The sequence below is a fragment of the Triticum aestivum genome, chromosome 5B (genome assembly GCF_018294505.1).
Source record: "Triticum aestivum cultivar Chinese Spring chromosome 5B, IWGSC CS RefSeq v2.1, whole genome shotgun sequence".
NCBI lineage: Eukaryota > Viridiplantae > Streptophyta > Magnoliopsida > Poales > Poaceae > Triticum > Triticum aestivum.
This window is the reverse complement of record NC_057807.1, coordinates 88,953,572-88,974,163: the sequence shown is the minus strand read 5'-3', so window position 1 is coordinate 88,974,163 and position 20,592 is coordinate 88,953,572. Positions and strand designations below refer to the sequence as shown.

General features: G+C 44.5%; 1 pseudogene; it reads right to left on the bottom strand.

Moving 5' to 3' along the window:
* Positions 1-3,974: 3,974 nt before the first annotated feature.
* Positions 3,975-8,645, bottom strand: LOC123115752 (B3 domain-containing protein LOC_Os12g40080-like; annotated as a pseudogene).
* Positions 8,646-20,592: the final 11,947 nt, after the last annotated feature.

Below are 20,592 nucleotides of genomic sequence, written 5' to 3'. Positions count from 1 at the left end.
GCACCGTCCATTCGGCGCTAGATCAGATCTTCCGCGATTTGAATCGCCGTGAGTACGACTCCATCATCCGCGTTCTTGTAACGCTTCTGCTTAGCAATCTTCAAAGGTATGAAGATGCACTTCCTCTCTCTCTCTCTCTCTCTCTCTCTCTCTCTTGTTGCTAGAATCTCCTAGATGGATCTTGGTGATACGTAGGAAAATTTTGAATTATTGCTACGTTCCCCAACACCGTCAGCATCACCTCCCCTGTGCAAGCCGCTCCCCTGCCTCCCCGCACAGAGAGCGTCGAGGTCGCGCCGGAGCCGGCTCATGAGGACCCAGATGGGGCCCTACAGGCCTAGATCTGGTCCGGGGTCACGCCGCCGACCGCCCAGCACCACCGAACCGCCCCGCCGCCAAGTGGAGGCACCACCACTGCTCGCGCCGCCAGCCGCCGCCACCAGGATGTCGGACCGCCACCGGTTGAGCACCACTGCCACCTCCCCCCGCCTTGGGAAGGAGGAGCACGTGCGGGAACGGGGTGACCCGCCACCGCCGACACCACCTGGCCAGATCCGGGGGCGACCACCGGTGGCGGCGGGGAGGAGGGAAGGAGGGGTTGGATGAGGGGAAAGGGGGCGCACGCCACCCCGGGGGCCTCCTGGGGAGACGGCGGAGGTGGCGGGACTAGGAGGAGGGGAGAGGGGGGCAGAGCGGCCCAGGGTGCGCGCGCCGGGCGGCCGGCGACCGCGGGAAGGGGTTGGAGCACCGCCGATGGTGGGGGAAACCGTAGCGGGAGGAGGGATGGTCCCGCCCATCCACCTCCGTTCTTTGTCCCCGCAATCGGAGCCTGTTGTAAATGTGGCCTAGAGGCAATTATATTTGTATTATTTATTTTCATGTTTATATTCTATGTTATAACTGCTATGATTCTTGAATATGTGATTCGGAGGAAAAGTCATGAGCATGTGAATGGTAAAACCTGATTCCTCGTCTTGCCTCTAGGACTAGCGCAAGTGTTGTGTGATGATTATGTTTTCATTTTCCTGATCATGGGCATTTGGTTAAGTGTAATGAGGATGCCAAACAAACTTGAGAGTGTGATGTTAGTAGAACGATCATATTGAATTGACCCAACTTGTCTGTTATACTTTGAGATGTTATCGTCACAAGTCTATAGATATAATACAGAGAGTTTATGCATGCTTTAGTTCTTTAGACCATGAGAGTATCATAGTCACTTCATACCAAACGCTAGACTTTGGGATTGCTCGAACGTCATCTGTAACATGATGATCATAACGACAACTTTCGGATTCATCGGAAAGTGTGACAAGGGGCTAGGTAGCTCAAGATGGGATTTGCTCCTTCGACGATGGAGAAATATTCTTTAGGCCCTCTCAGTGTGACGTCATCCATCATCGTCTGGCTAGACACATGAGACCAGGTCACAGGGATGCTGGAACACGACAACGAGAAAGAATAAGAAAACTTGTAACAAGGAGACCGGTATAGTGAGCATGTGTATGACTCGAAGGGATACCAATATATCTCATCTCGAGTTTTGTAAAGTATCATGAAGCAAAAGGAATAGTATATGATAACCAAAGGTTCATTCGAATTCCATTTGTATGAGTATAGGGATCAATATGGATGTCCATGGTTCCGCTATTGATCATTGAACGAAAGGTTTTTTTTCGTTCATGCCTATATTTTCACCGAACCTGCAAGGTCACACACTTAACGTTTAGTAGTTTGTTAGAGAACAAAGAGTTGGAGGAGAATGATAGAATGGGCTCTGAAAGAGTTTTGGATAGTTTCGAAAGAGTTTCGGATGTTCCCAAAAATGTTCTGGGAGGTCCCGGGAAGGTCCTGGGAACTTCTGGTAATGTCTAGAAGGTTACGAAACCTTCCGGATAAATCCAGAGGGTCCATGGTGCGAGACACCTTGGCTGGGCCAAGGGGTAAGGCCCACGAGGCCTTAGGTTGGTGCATAAAGGGGTTGTATGGAAGGCAAGGGCTAGACGCCAGGGTTTATGACATCTGCCCCCGGGCCAGATGCTGGAGTCCGTGGCGTTTTCGTAAATGCTGGGATCCATGGTGTTTAGCCCTGGAGTATGAGGACGACTCATCTTTGAGGTCCAAACCGACTTTGGGGAGGCCCCCTCCCCAAGTTGCGACTACAGACCTCCGCATATAAATAGAGGGGCCGGGGCAACCCTAGAACACATCAAATCTCTTGGAGGTTGCCCTGCTGCTTTCTTGCATCCAGTTTCTATCTCACGTCTAGTTGATCTAGACGTCGACACCGCTAGGCTACCTTTCCCTCTTGTTTTCTCAGCGGTTCATAGCTCTGGACGGCAAAGCTCTGTTGAACCACTACTTCGGTACGTGTGCAATCCGTAGAGGCGTCATGCTTTCGGTGCTTGTTTGAGGGATCGTCCGAGAGACGGTTCGAGGGACTTCAAGTTCGATCTACGGCATCTGTTGATTAGTACAGATGGAAGTACGTGTAAGGGCTTATACAGGTCTAGGCCCTCTCCGGTGGAGGTAATACGCTACTCTTGTGGTGCTCTTAGTTCTTGGCATAAAGTACAATAGGCCCTCTCCGGTGGAGAAGAGAGGATTGGCTGGAGAATCGGGAGAGCAATTCGAATACTAAAGCAAGACAAAAACAGTGGCTGAAGCTTTGGAAGGCTAATGTCCCAGGGCATATCAGAAATTTTGCGTGGAGGCTAGCCAAAAATTCAATTCCTACGGGTGAAACTTTAAAGCTTCGACATATATCAGATGATGACACTTGCTTTTTGTGCAACTCAGCTCGAGACTCGTGGCGACATGCATTGTTGGATTGCCGTATGTCCAAGTGTGTTTGGGCTCTTTCAGATGAGGGTTTAGTGGAACACATGATAGCGTGTGAACATGAAGATGCAAGGATAGTGGTTAGCAGTCATGCAGGATTCAGTCAGCGAGCAAGATTTCAGAAAGATCCTAGTAACCTTGTGGGCCATCTGGTGGGCGAGAAGAAAAGCAAAACATGAGGAGATATTTCAGAGCCCACTGTCCACTTTTACCTTCATCCAGAACTATCTTGCTGAACTGGATTTGGTGCCGGCAAAACAGAAGGCAAAGCCTACGACAGTGGCTAGCACAACACAGAGGAAATGGCTCAAGGGACCTGTAGGAGTGGCAAAGTTTCATGTGGATGCTGCTATCTCCAAAATTTCAAGCGTGGGAGTGAGTGTGGCCATCTGTCGCAACGACCATGGAAAGTATCTAGGTGCGTCTGTACGGGTGTTTGAAGGACTAGTCGATCCGGAGAGCCTGGAAGCACATGCATGTTGTGAGGCCCTTTCTTTGGCAGAGGATCTCCACTTATCACGAATCAGAATAGCTACAGACTGCTTAGCTACTGTGAACCACCTGAAGAGCAAGCTTATGGGTATTTCTTCGGCCATTATTACAGACATCGAGAAGAGTGTCACTTCGTTCGTATCTCCAGAAAGGAGCCTTGGATGAGTCTTGGATATACTGATGCCTTGGTGATTTCTATGGCAGCAAAGCCACCCTACACAACTGCCGAAACCCCGCCGACCTGCGAGTGCCAAGGACTCTAAACGGTGCCTCCAAGAAAGTAATGACATAGCTGTCGCCGCCGCCCGCTCCGACGGAGCTTGGGTTTTCACCTGAAGGACAAGATATGATTATGAACTGGAAAGAACCGGAGATAGTTCTTACTTAGCAAAACCGGAGGAAAAACATGCACGTTTTTCATTGAACTTGTTATGCATAGAAAAAGAATCAAAAGATTTCCAGCGGCAGGCATCACCGTAAGCCATTGCTGAATTTTGCATTACGCACTTCATATCATCACAGGTCTAACAAAATCCACAACAAAATAGCCAGAACCAGATCACTGCAACGAGCAATTAATTTCTCCTACTCGATCACCACTTAAAGAACCCATACACGAACACACAAGTTACATGCCACAACTTCTCGTCCACTAGCTGGGACTCAACTTAGGTTCAATAAAATTGCAGTCAACCGAGCTTACATTCAAGATAATTTCAGTGGAGTGAGCGCTGAAATACTCCTCTCTTTCTTCTGAAAGAGATCACACGGTATGGCTCAACAACTAGTTCTGCTGCAACCATATTAGTGCAGTTGCCTCGTACACAAACTACTCCCAGTTCAGCTCCCACTCCCAGTGGCAACACGTTTCAATTATTCAGCGACAAATTCACAACGATACAGCTACGCAGGAACCTAGCTAGTTAGTCCAGCAGAACAAGCCTGCCATCAACCTTCCTGAACACGTGGACAATCATCGTCGCCTTATGCACGCCTTTGATCAGCTCGAAGATGCAGATGTGGCCCTCGCGCAGCTTGTTGTCGCGGACGAACTTGCTCCATGGACTGTTGCTGAAACCCCTTAACTTCGAATGACAGTAGTACCTCACGCACCACTTCCTTCCCCTGCTGGGTCTCAGGAGCAGGATGTCATGTGACCTCGCCGCGAGATGCTTCGCCGCAAACTTTTTAGGGATGGTCTGCATACAGAACATTAGTCACTAACACAGAAAGCTTCGTGGTAGACGGTTCAGAATGTCTATCAGAGACGGTTTCCTAAACCATCTAGGTAATCCAGTCTGTGATTTGTAGAACAACTGAACTGACCAGCAAGTTGTTCCCCTTTTTAACGTGATTCTTCCCCAGGACGGCGAAGTACACGGGATTGCCCTGTTGGATCAACGCTGACCTGAATATCTCCTCTTGCTCATCGCTGGTCAGGCCATTGGCATGCCTTGAGTAGTAGTAGTTGGACTCAGCATGTTCCTTGTCACTCTCCTCATCCTCGGTGGCCTCGGCCTTAACTGGATATCTGCGCCTTTTTTGAGATTCGAGGTCTTTCCCTGTAAAAACACAAATGGGCATTCCAAAATGATCAAGTAAAGAGACTGGAATGGCAAAGACAAAGTTTTCCCCAAAAAAGGAGTCTATTTCTATGTTGACTCATAAATTCATTTTTTTAAGTTGGCGATCCTGAGCATTGTTTTTTAATGCCATATATGCAGGTGTCAATGTGTTGCATACTCACCTTGTAAGTGATGAGCTCCTTCAAGAGAATGAACAACCATTGTCACTTCACCGTTGTTTTTCGATACTTCAAATAGGTAGATGTCACTTTCCCGCAACTCGTTGTGGAGAACGAAGCACGACCAGCCAACAGAAAGCATGCGGGAACCATCAGTGATAACCTTCAAATTGTCTATCCATATGTTGCTCTTATGAGGATGGCAGAGTGTGATGAATTGGTCTCCATCTGGAAGGTATTTGGAAGCGTAATCCTTGCAGATGACCTGTTAGAGTCGACTGGATCATCAGACCTTGAAATTATTGAAGATTATAATTTACGAAGAGATACTATAATTTTAAAAATTCCAACAAAATTTTAGACAAGAGATTTGAACATTAAATAACAAATTTTGCAGGAGTCTCACTGAATCTGTAGAGGATACTGCACACATACCAGAGATCCAGACATACTTGTCTTGTTCATGGCTGTGATGTAAAATGGAATAGCAGGCCTAACTTTCCTCACAAGCGCGTCGACTTCTGCCTTCTGCGCTGTAGTCAGATTGCACCCCATTGCTAGGACATAGCGAGGCTTGGTGGTTTCCCGAAGGCCACCTGAATTCAGGGTGTCCTCTGGAGATGTGACACCTTCAGCTGCACAACGCCGATCATCAAGACATCAGTTAGCAATTACAGGTACCAATGAGAATATACGTGCAACCCTTCAATTCTTTACCTGATCTCAGTGAAGGAGAGTACAGCGGAGTCATCTTTTTAGTTTTCCTACTGTTATTATCGCGTGATTTGCATTCTCGACGCCTTGTTTCTTTGAGGAATGACTGATCATGAGATATGCCCGTTTCTGGTAGATTAGGAGTGTGGTTCATGACAATGTGGAATACTTCTTTCTCACAACCACTTGGGTCAAATATTAGGACTTTAAAGTGAGAGTCCCCAATGTATCTGAACACCAGCAAGTCATGCTCTTTTAGTCCATAAGCACTGGCAAATGCTGGCCATCCAGATCTAAGGACTATCTTGTCAGATCATTGATAACCTGAATGTTGTATACGTTTCCATCAGGAGCTTCTAGCTTCATAACTTTAGATATCCTGCCTCTGAAATTGTTCACAAATTTCTCTGGTATACTCTGCAGGAACAAACAACAAAGCAATCAGCAAATTATATATCTCTGATCAAGAAGACATTTCATCAAGGTGGCAGGAAGGGCATTGATTATACAGGGTCTTACGATTTCTTGACGGAAATCACCAAACATGAGCCTCAAGAAATGCTTCTGCCTATCATCCATGTGATGCCAATAGAAATGCACATCGCAGTGCTCGCACCTTCGATGGGACCCACCGTTGCTTGATCCACCATTCTGGCATCGCCTTTCGCTCAGCGGTGATTGATCAAGACGAATGTCTTTTTCTTGGGCATTAGGACCGTAGTTCACGAGAACGTGGAACACTTCCTTCTCACAGCAACTTCCAAAATCAAATATCAGAACTTTGAAGTGAGAATCCCCCATGTACCTAAAGACCAGGAAATTGTCCTCTTTTACTTCGTAAAAGCTGATAAATACCCCCCATCCAGATCCCAGGACTATCTTGTTTAGATCCTTGGTAGCCTGAACGTTGAATATGTTTCCATCAGGCGCTTCTAGCTTGATAACTTCAGAGATCTGACCTTTGAAATTCTCCACAAACTTATGTGGTATGGTCTGCATGAACAAGCAAACAACGACATTATCATTCTGAACTGGGATGGAATTCCATGTGAAGGAGAGAAAGGGCATGGATGCACCAGGGCTTGCCATTCTATCTTGGAAATTGCCAACCATGCACTTGAAGAAATACTTCTGGGTATCATCCATATGACACCAATAGTAATGTGCATCGCAGCCCTCACATCTTTGAAAGGATTTGCTGCTGTTGTTGTGACCACTCCTGTTACCTTGCTCATAGTATTAATCCGGTGCCATGACAAATGTATGATACAGTAGCCTAAAATATGAAGATGTAGTAGTGTGTGTTATTATGAGCAGTCTGTTCCAACCTCACGTTGATGCATATATTCGATGTCAGATAAATCCAAGAAAGGTGTCCAATACTGGAGCAAGTTTTTTTCAGGACAAACAGGAAGTAAGCTATGCACTTCAGGTGATCTACAGATTTAGCAAGTTTATGATCTAGTAGAAAGACAAGAAGCCAACACATCTTTGCCAACAGCCAGTACTTATTTCAGAGGAAAATAAAAAGATGTAGTAATATGTGTTATTACCAGCAGTCTGTTCCAACTTCACATGGATGCGCATGCATCATGCCAGATAAATCAAAGAAAAATGTCTAATACTAGAACCACTTTAGGTTCCTGTGTGCCATCATAAACATGATCTGAAGGTATAGCAAATTTATGATCTAAAGATGTTGCAAGTACAAAGACAAGAAGCCTCTTACCTTTGCCCAGGAGCTCTTTGAACAAGCCAATACTTTTGCAGAGAAGCAGCCTGTACGCCAAGGATGCCTAAAATACTTCTGCAGAGAATCAGCCCCAAGCCCAGAGAAAAAGTGCAGCCTAAAATAGGACCAGAAGACCATAAACATGATCTTAAGCTGCAGCAAGTTTATGCTCTAACTCTTAAGGATGTAGAGAGTAGAAAGACCAGAAGGCTATTACCTTTGCCAAGAGCCAGTACTTCTGCAGAGAAGCAGCCAGAATGCCAAGGATGCCCAGGCCCAGAGCAAAAGGGCGTACATATATGGAGATACACGCCAAACCAGCTGATACTAGTAGTGTTATCATATCTTCGGTTGAAAAAGGAGTCTCGTTTCAAAAGTTGTTCAGAGAGATGCATATGAAAGCATGACACGGTTACAATCGAGAAGGAATCTGGTGACATATGCTAGAATCATTTCCCTACTTTTAGCAATGCCAAGGAGATAAAGGGAGCACAGCAATACCCAGAGGGTGTTGTACAAGTTAGATTCTGTCAGTATCTTGTGGTGCAGTGCAGCCGAGCCTCCATGGCAAAAACGACAAGAGATCAAAACAAACAAAGATGTTACAAGAAATTCTACATTGTAGCTTCAGTGCCAAGGTTTCAGTTTTAGAGTCAGGAGCTCAAAATGTACATCATTTATCGCTCCAAGGAACAACAAATAACAAGTAGAAGGTTAATGACAGGAGAAGCGGGGAGAGGAAAAAAATTTGACATTGGATTGAACTCTATTGTTCTATATGGAACGTAATGAAGAAAAGGAGAAGGTTTCGCTTACATTGTCGAATCGAGTGAACAGAGCAGGGGATCACTCATCAGGTCAGAGCCAGCCAGGTCTAATCAGAAAGAATCTTTCAGATATGATTTCTATAGATCCGCGCCCCCCGCCTACTGCCAGCGCCAGTACGGCCTCGGATAACCCAGCGCCAGAGTCATGGGGGCCCTCGGTCCGGCGGCGCCGCTGTGGGTCGCCTGGATGAGGGCGACCCCGCGGGCACGTGGAAGGCGGCGGTCGGTCTGTTCCCAGACGCGCCGGCGCCGGCGCCAGTGAAGGCCGGCGGGTCGCGCCAGAGCTTCATCAAACTTTTGGTCATTTGCCTCAAAAAGAAAAAATCAAACTTTGGTCACTGGGACTCATGTCAGGGTGTGCGTTCGGTTTTTTCGGTTTGATTTGGTTCGGTTTATACGATTTTCGGTTTATATGATTTTTATACTTTGGTTTATACGATTTTATACATAAATACGGTTCGGTTTCGATAATAACCATTTAATTTTGGTTTGGTTTTGGTAATAACCAAAGTAACCAAAGCTGACGCGGATTTTTGAATAACACATATTTTTTTGTCACATGATTCAATCTGTGTATGTAGGTTAGTTTTTTCTTTTAAGAATTGTATATTAGATTAGACCATTAGATGGTAGACATGATTTGGTGGCTTATGTACGTATGACGAGCAACCGATCGAGGCATATATGACAGATGAGGCATTGAGCCATTGACAAAGATGTATGTACGTACTAGGAAAATCTGAGGACAAGACAGGGAAAGAGCAACCCGTGCGCTAGCCTCCAGGTTTTTTAGGTGCAAAAAAATATGGCGTGAAACAGCACAACGAGCGCTAGCCTGTAGGCTGCAGCCTCCAAACTCCCTTTTCCCTTTTTAGCTATCGCGCTAGGCAGCCCAAGGCCCAGGCCCAAGCACCACGCACCAGCCACCAGCTCTTGCGCCATCCGCGCTGCAAATTTTAGTACCACCTCGCGAAGCGAGCAACATCGAGATGGCTGGATAGCTATAAGGGCATGTATTATGCTACAACGTGGACAGATGCCTCATGAGTCCACCTCAAAAAAACATCTTATGTGGAAGCAAGAGAGGAAAAAGCTACTCTTGTCAGAGGGAAGCGGGCTCTTGCAGAAGAGGCGGCTGCCCCGTCCAAAAGCAGAGGGAAGCGGGCTCTTGCAGAAGAGGCGGCTGCCCCGTCCAAAAGCAGAGGGAGAGGTGTGATGCATGTGTGCCACTGAGAAAGTAACAGAGAGAATCAAAAAAAAAAGGTCCGGTGATTGCATTGTTGGAGGCTGGGGTAGCCTCAGGGGCAGCACCAAGGGGTAGCCTCCATAATACATATGCCCTAAAAGGAGGAGTGACAGGAGGGATCAACTCAGGTCTTCGGTTGTTGAACACGCAACGAATCTAGTTTTGGTTTTATTCGGTTTAACCGAAAACCATCGGTTCTAACCAAAAAACCGACTGTTAAATGGTTTCCAGATTTGGAAACTGAACCTGAAACCTGAATAAACCGAAATTTTGTTTCCGTTTGGTTTTTTTTGTTTAGTTTTTGGTTTTTGGTTCGCTTTTGCACACTCTGCATGATTTTCTTTGTGCCAAAATTTATTTGATTTGCCATAGGAAAATAAAAACAAAGGATTCTCACTAATAAGGAAACTTTATACTGTAGAGAAATCTTAAGAAAAAAAATCATATACTCCCTCCGTTTCTAAATATAAGTCATTTTAGATATTTCACTATAGACTACTCCCTCCGTCCCAAAATTCTTGTCTTAGATTTGTCTGGATATATACACACACACACACACACACACACACACACACACACACACACACACACACACACACACACACACACACACACACACACACAAAGCAAAATGAGTGAACATGTACTCTAAAAGCGTATCTCTAGAAGGACTTGGAGGGAGTAGATCTAATAATCATACAGATCAAACAACCCATATAGACTAATTAATAAGGATTCCAATCCTCCAAATTTCTTAGAAAAATCATTTGGATCCAAGAAGCCATAGACATTTATGAGAATATAGATTTACCATTTCTCAAAATCATACCCAAATTTTGTTCATCGACCGAGAAACAAAAATGTAGTGCACCAATATGACTTCCCAAGTTTGGCACCATTTCTCAAAACTTCAATAAGGATTCCAATCCTCCAAAATTCTGAGAAAATCATTTGGCATCATTCATTGTCCAATTTGGGTTATTTTTTGCAACTTGTGGATGGATTTGAGTTTGAAATTTTATGTCATAATTGATGTGCATAGTATCTATATTGTACTTTTGGTGTGTATTTTCAAATAACTTATTGCACCAATACGTTTAAAGATATATGTACACCCATAGCCGCGGGAGAAGGCACAACTAACCTCCTACATTTGAGGTACTAAATAATTGACATGGTACTATAGAGAATTGCCTTTTGAGTGCATTCATCATATTAAGCATGAAAAAGACCACACTAGGAGTTTTTCTGCTTATAAACTTGATATCGCAAAAGCATATAACTGGCTTGATTGGAATTGCGATAGGCAAATGATGCAAAAGCTTAGCTTCGATCACTGAAGAGTTGAATTGGTAACGTGTAGTGTGACCTCGGTGAGACACTCTGTAAAATCGATGGAGCCATCTTGGATTCTTTTGCATCGACGTGTGGTCTTCGGCAAGGTGATCCGTTATCCCCTTATTTGTTTTTGTTCATTGTTGACGGTCTCTCTGCTCTTATCAGTCGAGGAATTGTGTCATAAAATATCACTCCTTTTAAAATAACAAGACGGGCACCGAGTATTTTGCATTTTGTCATGGACTTAACATGACAGATGCCCTAGCAAAAGGACTTAAGTGTGGAGACACCGCAACTAGGTTAGCTTAAAGGGGTTGAACGGGACAAAGGACACAGAGAGTTTACCCAGGTTCGGCCCCTCTCAATGAGGTAAAAGCCTACTCCTGCTTTTGGTTGTATTGCTTGGGTTTCGATTGCCAGGGAGCGAATACGCTTGACCTAGTGCACGATTGATTGTTTCTTGAGTTAATCCGCCAATAGGTCACCCCTTTATATACAGGTTCATGCCCGATGACTTACAGAGTCCCGGCCGGCTCACATAAATGTGACCGGCTCGGATTTTAACTAAGTTTGCCTTACAGAACAAGTCATCTCCCGGCGGTTCACACCTTTGGGCCTTGAGTCGCCTCCGGGCCTTGGGCCTTCAATAAGCTTGATCCATGAACCGCCATATTCATGCTTAAGTCGCCAACGGCATGACCCTCCTGGGCGGGTCATACCTATGAGTTATATCCCCAACATTAGGCCCCAGGTTGATTTGAACTTGTTCACATCAATCTCCACCACTTGACTTGGCACATCTTCCATTATTAATTCCTTACCAATTCGCTGTAACCCACCATGATGTCACATCACAGAACCATGGTAACCCGCCATGACACCACACACATTAATTTCGCACAAGGCCCAGGACATCTCAACAGATCTTTATCTTAGTAAACTTCCCGAAAATCGAGGCGTCCATATAGCCACATAATCATGTTAGGCCTCCTCGATTCCTGCGCATGATGTCCAGTCACCTCCTTATAAATAGGGACAGGGGGTCCTTCTTTTCACTTTTTACCCCTGCCCTCACATATTCTTCTTCCTCCTCACGACGCCTCTGCCAGCCCGAGCTCCGCCGTCGTCGACCTTCGTCAACCGCATCAACTCCGGCCGCCGCATCGACCTGAACGGACCAGAGAACTACGGCGCACCTCCGCTGTTCAGCAGTGTCAGTAAGTACTCATCTCACTGGTACGCGTCGGTGCTATACAAACAGCTTTAAACCCCTTTCCGCAACGACATTCGGAACCATCGCCTAGTGAGTGTGGGCGATTAGGGGGTCCTTCGCACACGACCCAGAAATCGTCGGGGATATGCCCTCCTGGCACACACGCTCGGCAAAATGAGGTTGTGTGCGACCGACGAGCGAGCAAATACGGTTATACGTAGTGTAGTGCTAAAAAATATAGTTATACATGCGAAATCATTTTCGGTCGTAAGTTCATCCCTCACAGTCAGTCCCCACGAAACGTTTCCGTTCGTACATACATCCCACACAGTCGTGCTACCTCTTGAGTATGTGTTGGTTTTCTCTTGAAGAGGAAAGGGTGATGCAGCAAAGTAGCGTAAGTATTTCCCTCCGTTTTTGAGAACCAAGGTAACAATCCAGTAGCAGGCTACACTCAAATCCCTCATACCTGCACAAACAAATAAGAACCGTACAACCAACGCGATGAAGGGGTTGTCAATCCCTTCACGGTCACTTGCAAAAGTGAGATCTGATATAGATAATAAGATAAATATTTTTGGTATTTTTATGATATAGTTTGGAAAGTAAAGATTGCAAAATAAAATAGATCGAAAACTTATATGATGGAAAATAGACCCGGGGGCCATAGGTTTCACAAGTGGCTTCTCTCAAGATAGCATAAGTATTACGGTGGGTGAACAAATTACTGTCGAGCAACTGATAGAAAAGTGCATAGTTATGAGAATATCTAGGCATGATCATGTATATAGGCATCACGTCCGCGACAAGTAGATCGAAACGATTCTGCATCTACTACTATTACTCCACACATCGACCACTATCCAGCATGCATCTAGAGTATTAAGTTCATAAGAATAGAGTAACACATTAGGCAAGATGACATGATGTAGAGGGATAAACTCAAGCTGTCGATGTACTAAAGTAGGGGCGCTCCTTTGTACCCCTTATTTGTGCACGGGCAGTCAGAGCCGCGCCCACGGCCACACTTAAGCAGGGCAAAGACAGGGAATCAAAGCCGCAAGATGGCCAAAGCAATGCCAAGACAGAGGCATAAAGAGCAAGAAGGCGAGGTGGTTTCCCCCGGCAAGACCCTTGCCGGGGCGGCCTCCATGCCCCGGCAGGGCCCTTGCTGGGGCAGCTTACCCGACACCAATGGAGCGCGCCACCCTTGAGCCCCAGTTTTCCCAACACCACCAACCACGTTGGGACCTGGGCTCGGGAGGCGCCTCCATGATGGCATGCAGATCTTCGTGAAGACAAGAAACACTTCAAATCAGAAGAGGGTTAGAAGACGACGAACCTCAGCGAGATCCTTGCCGAGGAAACCCACAAGACCCCCGGCAAGATCCTTGCTGGCGACGACCGCAACGCCGCGGCAAGACACTTGCCGGGACCCCGACAAGGCCCTTGCCAAGGACATCCGTGAGGCCACAGCCAGGCCCGCACCCGCCAAGTTTCTACTACCGCTCCCATGCAGCTGCCAGCCCACCAGCTAGGCAGGCACCTGCGTGTCGACGTGAGGCTTCCAGGCCAACTTAGAACATGCCTACGTGGTGGCATGCAGACCTTCGTGAAGGCCCTACCACCGCGCCACCTCAGCAGCCTGCCAGTCTACATGGCGCTGACCGCCTCGCTGGCCCAGGCGCGTGTCAAGGCAGGGCGAAGTGGCGATAAAGTGAAGGGGACACGTCAGAGGCGCATTAAATGCATCTTGTCCCGTAATGACAATCGATAGGCTTAACCATAGTACCCCGATGCCACCTCCTACGTGCCACTGTGGCGATCCCTTTGCCTATAAAAGGAGGCCCAAGGCATCCAGGAGAAGGATTTGGACCCTGGGACAAGTTACGCTCGTTGTAGCTAGCTCAAGAACTCCAAGAACACAGATATACACATCAAAGCAGGACTAGGGTGTTACGCATCCTTGCGGCCCGAACCTGGGTAAACGACCCGTCTGTTTGTGCTAACTGTTGACCCCGCTCTTCTCACAACCCCGCGCCCTGCAACCGTAGTAGGGATTCTTGTGATCCCATAGGTGTCGTTTTCCATCGACATCTTTGGCGCGCCAGGTAGGAGCGCAGTAGTGAGAATCTGGTTTAGCAGCTGGTCGAGCAGATCCTCATCGTCATGGCTTCCAAAGAATAAGGCGACCAAGCGAGCAACTCCGCCAGAAGGTGCGGCAAGCTTTCGCACGATGACAAAAAAAGCTAAGGCATGCAAAACTTTGAGTAATTCCTTTTTATATAAGGTTATCCTCCTCGGAGATATTTCCTTTGTATGAGAAGCCTGCATGCAGTGGGCCCATCCATTATTGGCAACACCCTTGGTCTGTTTCGAGTCCGCTCAACAGATCGAGCGGCTGCGTCGAGAACGGCAGGGTGGCCTTCCTCTATTGGCAATGCTCTCGCTCTGTCTCGAGTCCGCTCGACAGTTCGAGCATCCGCGCTGAGAACGGCAAGGTGGTTCGCACGACAGCAAGCACACCCTGCCGGCCACTAAAGGATCCGTCCTTCAAGGCGTTGGGGTCTGGGTTCGCGCGCCGGCAAGCCTGCCCAATTGGCGTAGGGTGGACATACAAGGAAGGGTTGAGCAGGGGAATAACATGCATCAAATTTAAAACACTGCAGAGTCATATTACATCAAGTGTTGCTACGGTTCTAACTAAAGATATGAATTTTCTTGGTAGTGAACCCGCAGCGGCAACAAGAAACGGGGTGCCTAATCCTGGCGCTGGCCCTCTATCCTCTGAATTCCGCCGACGCGGCTGATGATGGGCTCGATGCGCTCCTTGAGCACCGAAAGGTCTGCATCGCCCGGCAAGCTATCCAACGCGGCGTCAAAGTCGAGTTCGGGGTTCCAGTATGCCAGCTTGGTGAGGACCTTGGTCATAGCGCCCTGGCAAAGTATCCGGGCCTCGTTGGCCAAGGAGCTTGCCGGTTGGAGTCGAATCGTTCCAGGGCTCCAAGAACGCCCTCGAAGAACAAGGTCAGCTTGGCGTTGGGGCTCATGCCCAATTCTGGGGCGTACCTCACTTCCGGCATCTTCATGTCGGCCAACTGCTTGGTGATCCTGTTGGCGACATCGATGAGGCGACTGATCCAGATGTTCTCGCCCTTCACGAAGTCTGCGTGGTTGGCGGCGTCGTTCTTCCGCAGTTGTTCCTTGATACGTCTCCAACATATCTATAAATTTTGATTGTTCCATGCTATTATATTACCCGTTTTTGATGTTTACTGGCTTTACTTTACACTTTTATATCATTTTGGGACTAACCTACTAACCGGAGGCCCAGCCCGTATTGCTGTTTTTTTTGCCTATTTCAGTGTTTCGAAGAAAAGGAATACCAAACGGAGTCCAAACAGAATGAAACCTTCGGGAGCGCGATTTTTGGAACAAACGTGATCCAGAGGACTTGGAGTGAAAGTCAAGAATCAATCGAGGAATCCACGAGGGTGGAGGGCGCGCCCCCATATCTCGTGGGCCCCTCGGGCGTCCACCAACCTACTTCTTCCTCCTATATATACCCACGTACCCCAACAACATCAAAGGCGACCACGAAGAACTATTTCCACCACCGTAGCCTTCTGTATCCATGAGATACCATCTTGGAGCCTTCGCCGGCGCTCTGCCGGAGGGGGGATCAAACCACAGAGGGCTTCTACATCAACACTATAGCCTCTCCGATGAGTTGTGAGTAGTTTACCACAGACCTTTGGGTCCATAGTTATTAGCTAGATGGCTTCTTCTCTCTCTTTGAATCTCAATACCATGTTCTCCTTGCTCTTCTTGGAGATCTATTCAATGTAACTCTTTTTGCGGTGTGTTTGTCGAGATCCGATGAATTGTGGGTTTATGATCAATTTTATCTATGAGAAATATTTGAATCTCCTCTGAACTCTTATCTTTGCAAGTCTCTTCGAATTATCAGTTTGGTTTGGCCTACTAGATTGATCTTTCTTGCAATGGGAGAAGTGCTTAGCTTTGGGTTCAATCTTGCGGTGTCCTTTCCCAATGATAGCAGGGGCAGCAAGGCACGTATTGTATTGTTGCCATCGAGGATAAAGAGATGGGGTTTATATCATATTGCATGAGTTTATCCCTCTACATCATGTCATCTTTCTTAATGCATTACTCTATTCTTTATGAACTTAATACTCTAGATGCATGCTGGATAGCGGTCGATGTGTGGACTAATAGTAGTAGATGCAGGCAGGAGTCGGTCTACTTGTCACGGACGTGATGCCTATATATATGATCATGCCTAGATAATCTCATAATTATTCGCTTTTCTATCAATTGCTCGACAGTAATATGTTCACCCACCGTAGTACTTTTGTTATCTTGAGAGAAGCCACTAGTGAAACCTATGGCCCCCGGGTCTATCGTTTATCATATAAGTTTTCAATCTACTTTTATTTGCATCTTTACTTTTCCAATCTATATTATAAAATACCAAAAATATATTTATCTTATCATACTATCTCTATCAGATCTCACTTTCGCAAGTGGCCGTGAAGGGATTGACAACCCCTTTATTGTGTTGGTTGCGAGTTCTTGTTTGTTTGTGTAGGTGCGTGGGACTTTTGAGGAGCCTCCTACTGGATTGATACCTCGGTTCTCAAAAATTGAGGGAAATACTTACGCTACTTTGCTGCATCACCCTTTCCTCTTCAAGGAAAACCAACACAAGCTCAAGACGTAGCAAGAAGGATTTCTGGCGCCGTTGCCGGGGAGGTCTTCGCTCAAGTCAAGACATACCAAGTACCCATCACAAACTCATCTCCCTCGCATTTACATCATTTGCCATTTGCCTCTCGTTTTCCTCTCCCCCACTTTACCCTTGCCGTTTTATTCGCCCTCTCTTTCCCAGTCTTCTCCTCTCTCCTTCGTTTGCCTTTTTGTTTGCTTGTGTGTTGGATTACTTGTTGCGATGGCGCAAGATAATACCAAATTGTGTGATTTCTCCAATACCAATAATAATGATTTCCTTAGTACTCCGATTGCTCCTCTTAATGATGTTGAGTCTTGTGAAATCAATACTGCTTTGCTGAATCTTGTTATGAAAGATCAATTCTCCGGCCTTCCTAGTGAAGTTGCCGCTACCCATCTAAAAAACTTTGTTAATTTGTGTGAGATGCAAAAGAAGAAAGATACGGATAATGATATTGTTAAATTGAAGTTATTTCCGTTTTCACTTAGAGATCATGCTAAAGTTTGGTTTTCGTCTTTGCCTAAGAATAGTATTGATTCATGGAACAAGTGCAAAGATGCTTTTATCTCTAAGTATTTTCTTCCCGCTAAGATCATCACTCTTAGGAATGATATTATGAATTTTAAACAACTTGATCATGAGCATGTTGCCCAATCTTGGGAAAGAATGAAATTGATGATTTGTAATTGCCCTACTCATGGTTTGAATTTATGGATGATCATACAAAAATTTTATGCTGGATTGAATTTTGCTTCTAGAAATCTTTTAGATTCGGCCGTGGGAGGCACGTTTATGGAAATCACCTTAGGAGAAGCTACAAAACTCCTTGATAATATTATGGCTAATTATTCTCAATGGCACACCAAAAGATCTACTAGTAAAAAAGTGCATGCTATAGAAGAAATTAATGTTTTGAGTGGAAAGATGGATGAACTTATGAAATTGTTTGCTACTAAGAGTGCTCCTATTGATCCCAATGATACGCCCTTGTCTACTTTGATTTAGAATAATAATGAATCTATGGATGTGAATTTTGTTGGTAGGAATAGTTTTGGAAACAATGCTTATAGAGAAAACTTTAATCCTAGACCATTCCCTAGTAATTCCTCTAATAATTATGGAAATTTCTACAATAATTCTTATGGTAATTTTAATAAGATGCCCTCTGATTTTGAGAATAGTGTTAAAGAATTTATGATCTCTCAAAAGAATTTTAATGCCTTGCTTGAAGAAAAATTGCTCAAAGTTGATGATTTGGCTAGGAACGTTCATAGACTCTCGCTTGATGTTGATTCTTTGAAACGTAGATCTACTCCTCCTAAGCATGATATCAATGATTCTCTCAAAGCTATTAGAATTTCCATTGATGAGTGCAAAGAAAGAACCGCTAGATTGCGTGCTAAGAAAGATTGCTTTGTAAAAGCGTGTTCTTCTAGTTTTCGTGAAACTAATGATGAAGATCTTAAAGTTATTGATGTGTCCCCTATTAGATCTTTATTTTGCAATATGAATCATAATAATGATGGGACTGGAGATGAGTCAACTTTAGTTAAAAGGCGTCACAATGATTCGGAGTTTTTAGATCTTGATGCTAAATTTGGTAAAAGTGGGATTGGAGAGGTCAAGACTTTAATTAGCATTGAACCCACTAACTTGGATTTCAAGGAATTTAATTATGATAATTGTTCTTTAGAAGATTGTATTTCCTTGTTGCAATCCGTTGTGAATTCTCCTCATGCTTATAGTCAAAATAAAGCTTTTACCAAACATATTGTTGATGCCTTGATGCAATCTTTTGATGAAAAACTTAATTTGGAAGTCTCTATACCTAGAAAACTTAATGATGAGTGGGAACCTACTATAAAGATTAAAATTAAAGATCGTGAGTGTTATGATTTATGTGATTTGGGTGCTAGTGTTTCCACAATTCCAAAAACTTTATGTGATATTCTAGGTTTCCATGATCTTAAGATTGCTCTTTAAATTTGCACCTTGCGGATTCCACCATTAAAAAGCCAATGGGAAGGATCAATGATGTTCTCATTGTTGCAAATAGAAATTTGGTGCCCGTAGATTTTATCGTTCTTGATATAGATTGCAATCTTTCTTGCCCTATTATTCTTGGTAGACCTTTCCTTAGAACGATTGGTGCAATTATTGATATGAAGGAAGGGAATATTAGATTCCAATTTCCATTAAGGAAAGGCATGGAACACTTTCCAAGAAAGAAAGTTAAATTCCTTATGAATCTATCATGCGAGCTACTTATGAATTGAGTGCTCAAGATGGCACCACTTAGATCTATCCTCGCTTTTATGCCTAGCTAGGGGCGTTAAACGATAGCGCTAGTTGGGAGGCACTCGAATTTTATTTGTGTTTTTTGTTTTTGTTTCTGTTTAGTAATAAATTTTGCATCTACCTTATGTTTAGATGGGTTTTTATGTTTCAATTAGTGTTTGTGCCAAGTAGAACCTATAGGATAACCTATGGTGATAGTTAATTTGATTCTGCTGAAAAACAAAAACTTTGCACGCACGAAAATAATTTTAGTAATTCACAGAATGTGATTTTGTGTTTATTCTTTTTGCTGTAGATCAATAGACAAATTTCCCAGGACTTCCTATTTTTGTAGGATTTTTAGAGTTCCAGAAGTATTCGAGAGTTACAGATTGCTACAAACTATTCTGTTTTTGAGAGATTCTGTTTTTTGTGTGTTGTTTGCTTATTTTGATGCATCTATGGATAGTATTAAGTGGTATGAACCATAGAGAACTTGAAATACAGTAGGTTTAACACCAATATAAATAAAGAATGAGTTGATTACAGTACCTTATGTGGTGGTTTTTCTTTCTTTCACTAATGGAGCTTATGAGATTTCCTGTTGAGTTTTGTGTTGTGAAGTTTTCAAGTTTTGGGTAAAGATTTGATGGACTATGGAATAAGGAGTGGCAAAAGCCTAAGCTTGGGGATGCCCATGGCACCCCAAGATATTCAAGAATAGCCAAAATCCTAAGCTTGGGGATGGGGCATCCCCTCTTTCGTCTTTGTTTATCGGTAACTTTACTTGGAGCTATATTTTTATTCGCCAAATGATATGTGTTTTGCTTGGAGCATCTTGTATGATATTAGTATTTGCTTTTTGTTTTTCCGCAATCATCCTTGATGTACACACCTTTTGGGAGAAGCCCACTTGATTAGAATTTATTAGAATACTCTATGTGCTTCACTTATATTTTTTGAGCTAGATAGTTTTTGCTCTAGTGCTTCACTTATATAATTTAGAGCACGGCGGTGGCTTAATTCTGTAGAAATTGTTAGTCTCTCATGCTTCACTTATATTATTTTGAGAGTCTCTTAGAACAGCATGGTATTTGCTATGGTTATAAAATTGGTCCTAGAATGGTGGGCATCCAAGTTGGGTATAATAAAAACTATCATAGGAAGTGAATTGGATGCTATGATCAATTTGATACTTGATAATTGTTTTGAGATATGGAGGTAGTGATATTAGAGTCATGCTAGTTGGGTGATTATGAATTTAAAGAATGCTTGTATTAAAGTTAGCAAGTCCCATAGCATGCACGTATGGTTAAAGTTGTGTATCAAATTTGAAACATGAGGTGTTCTTAGATTGTGCATCCTTATGACTGGCGGTCGGGGATGAGCGATGGTCTTTTCCTACCAATCTATCC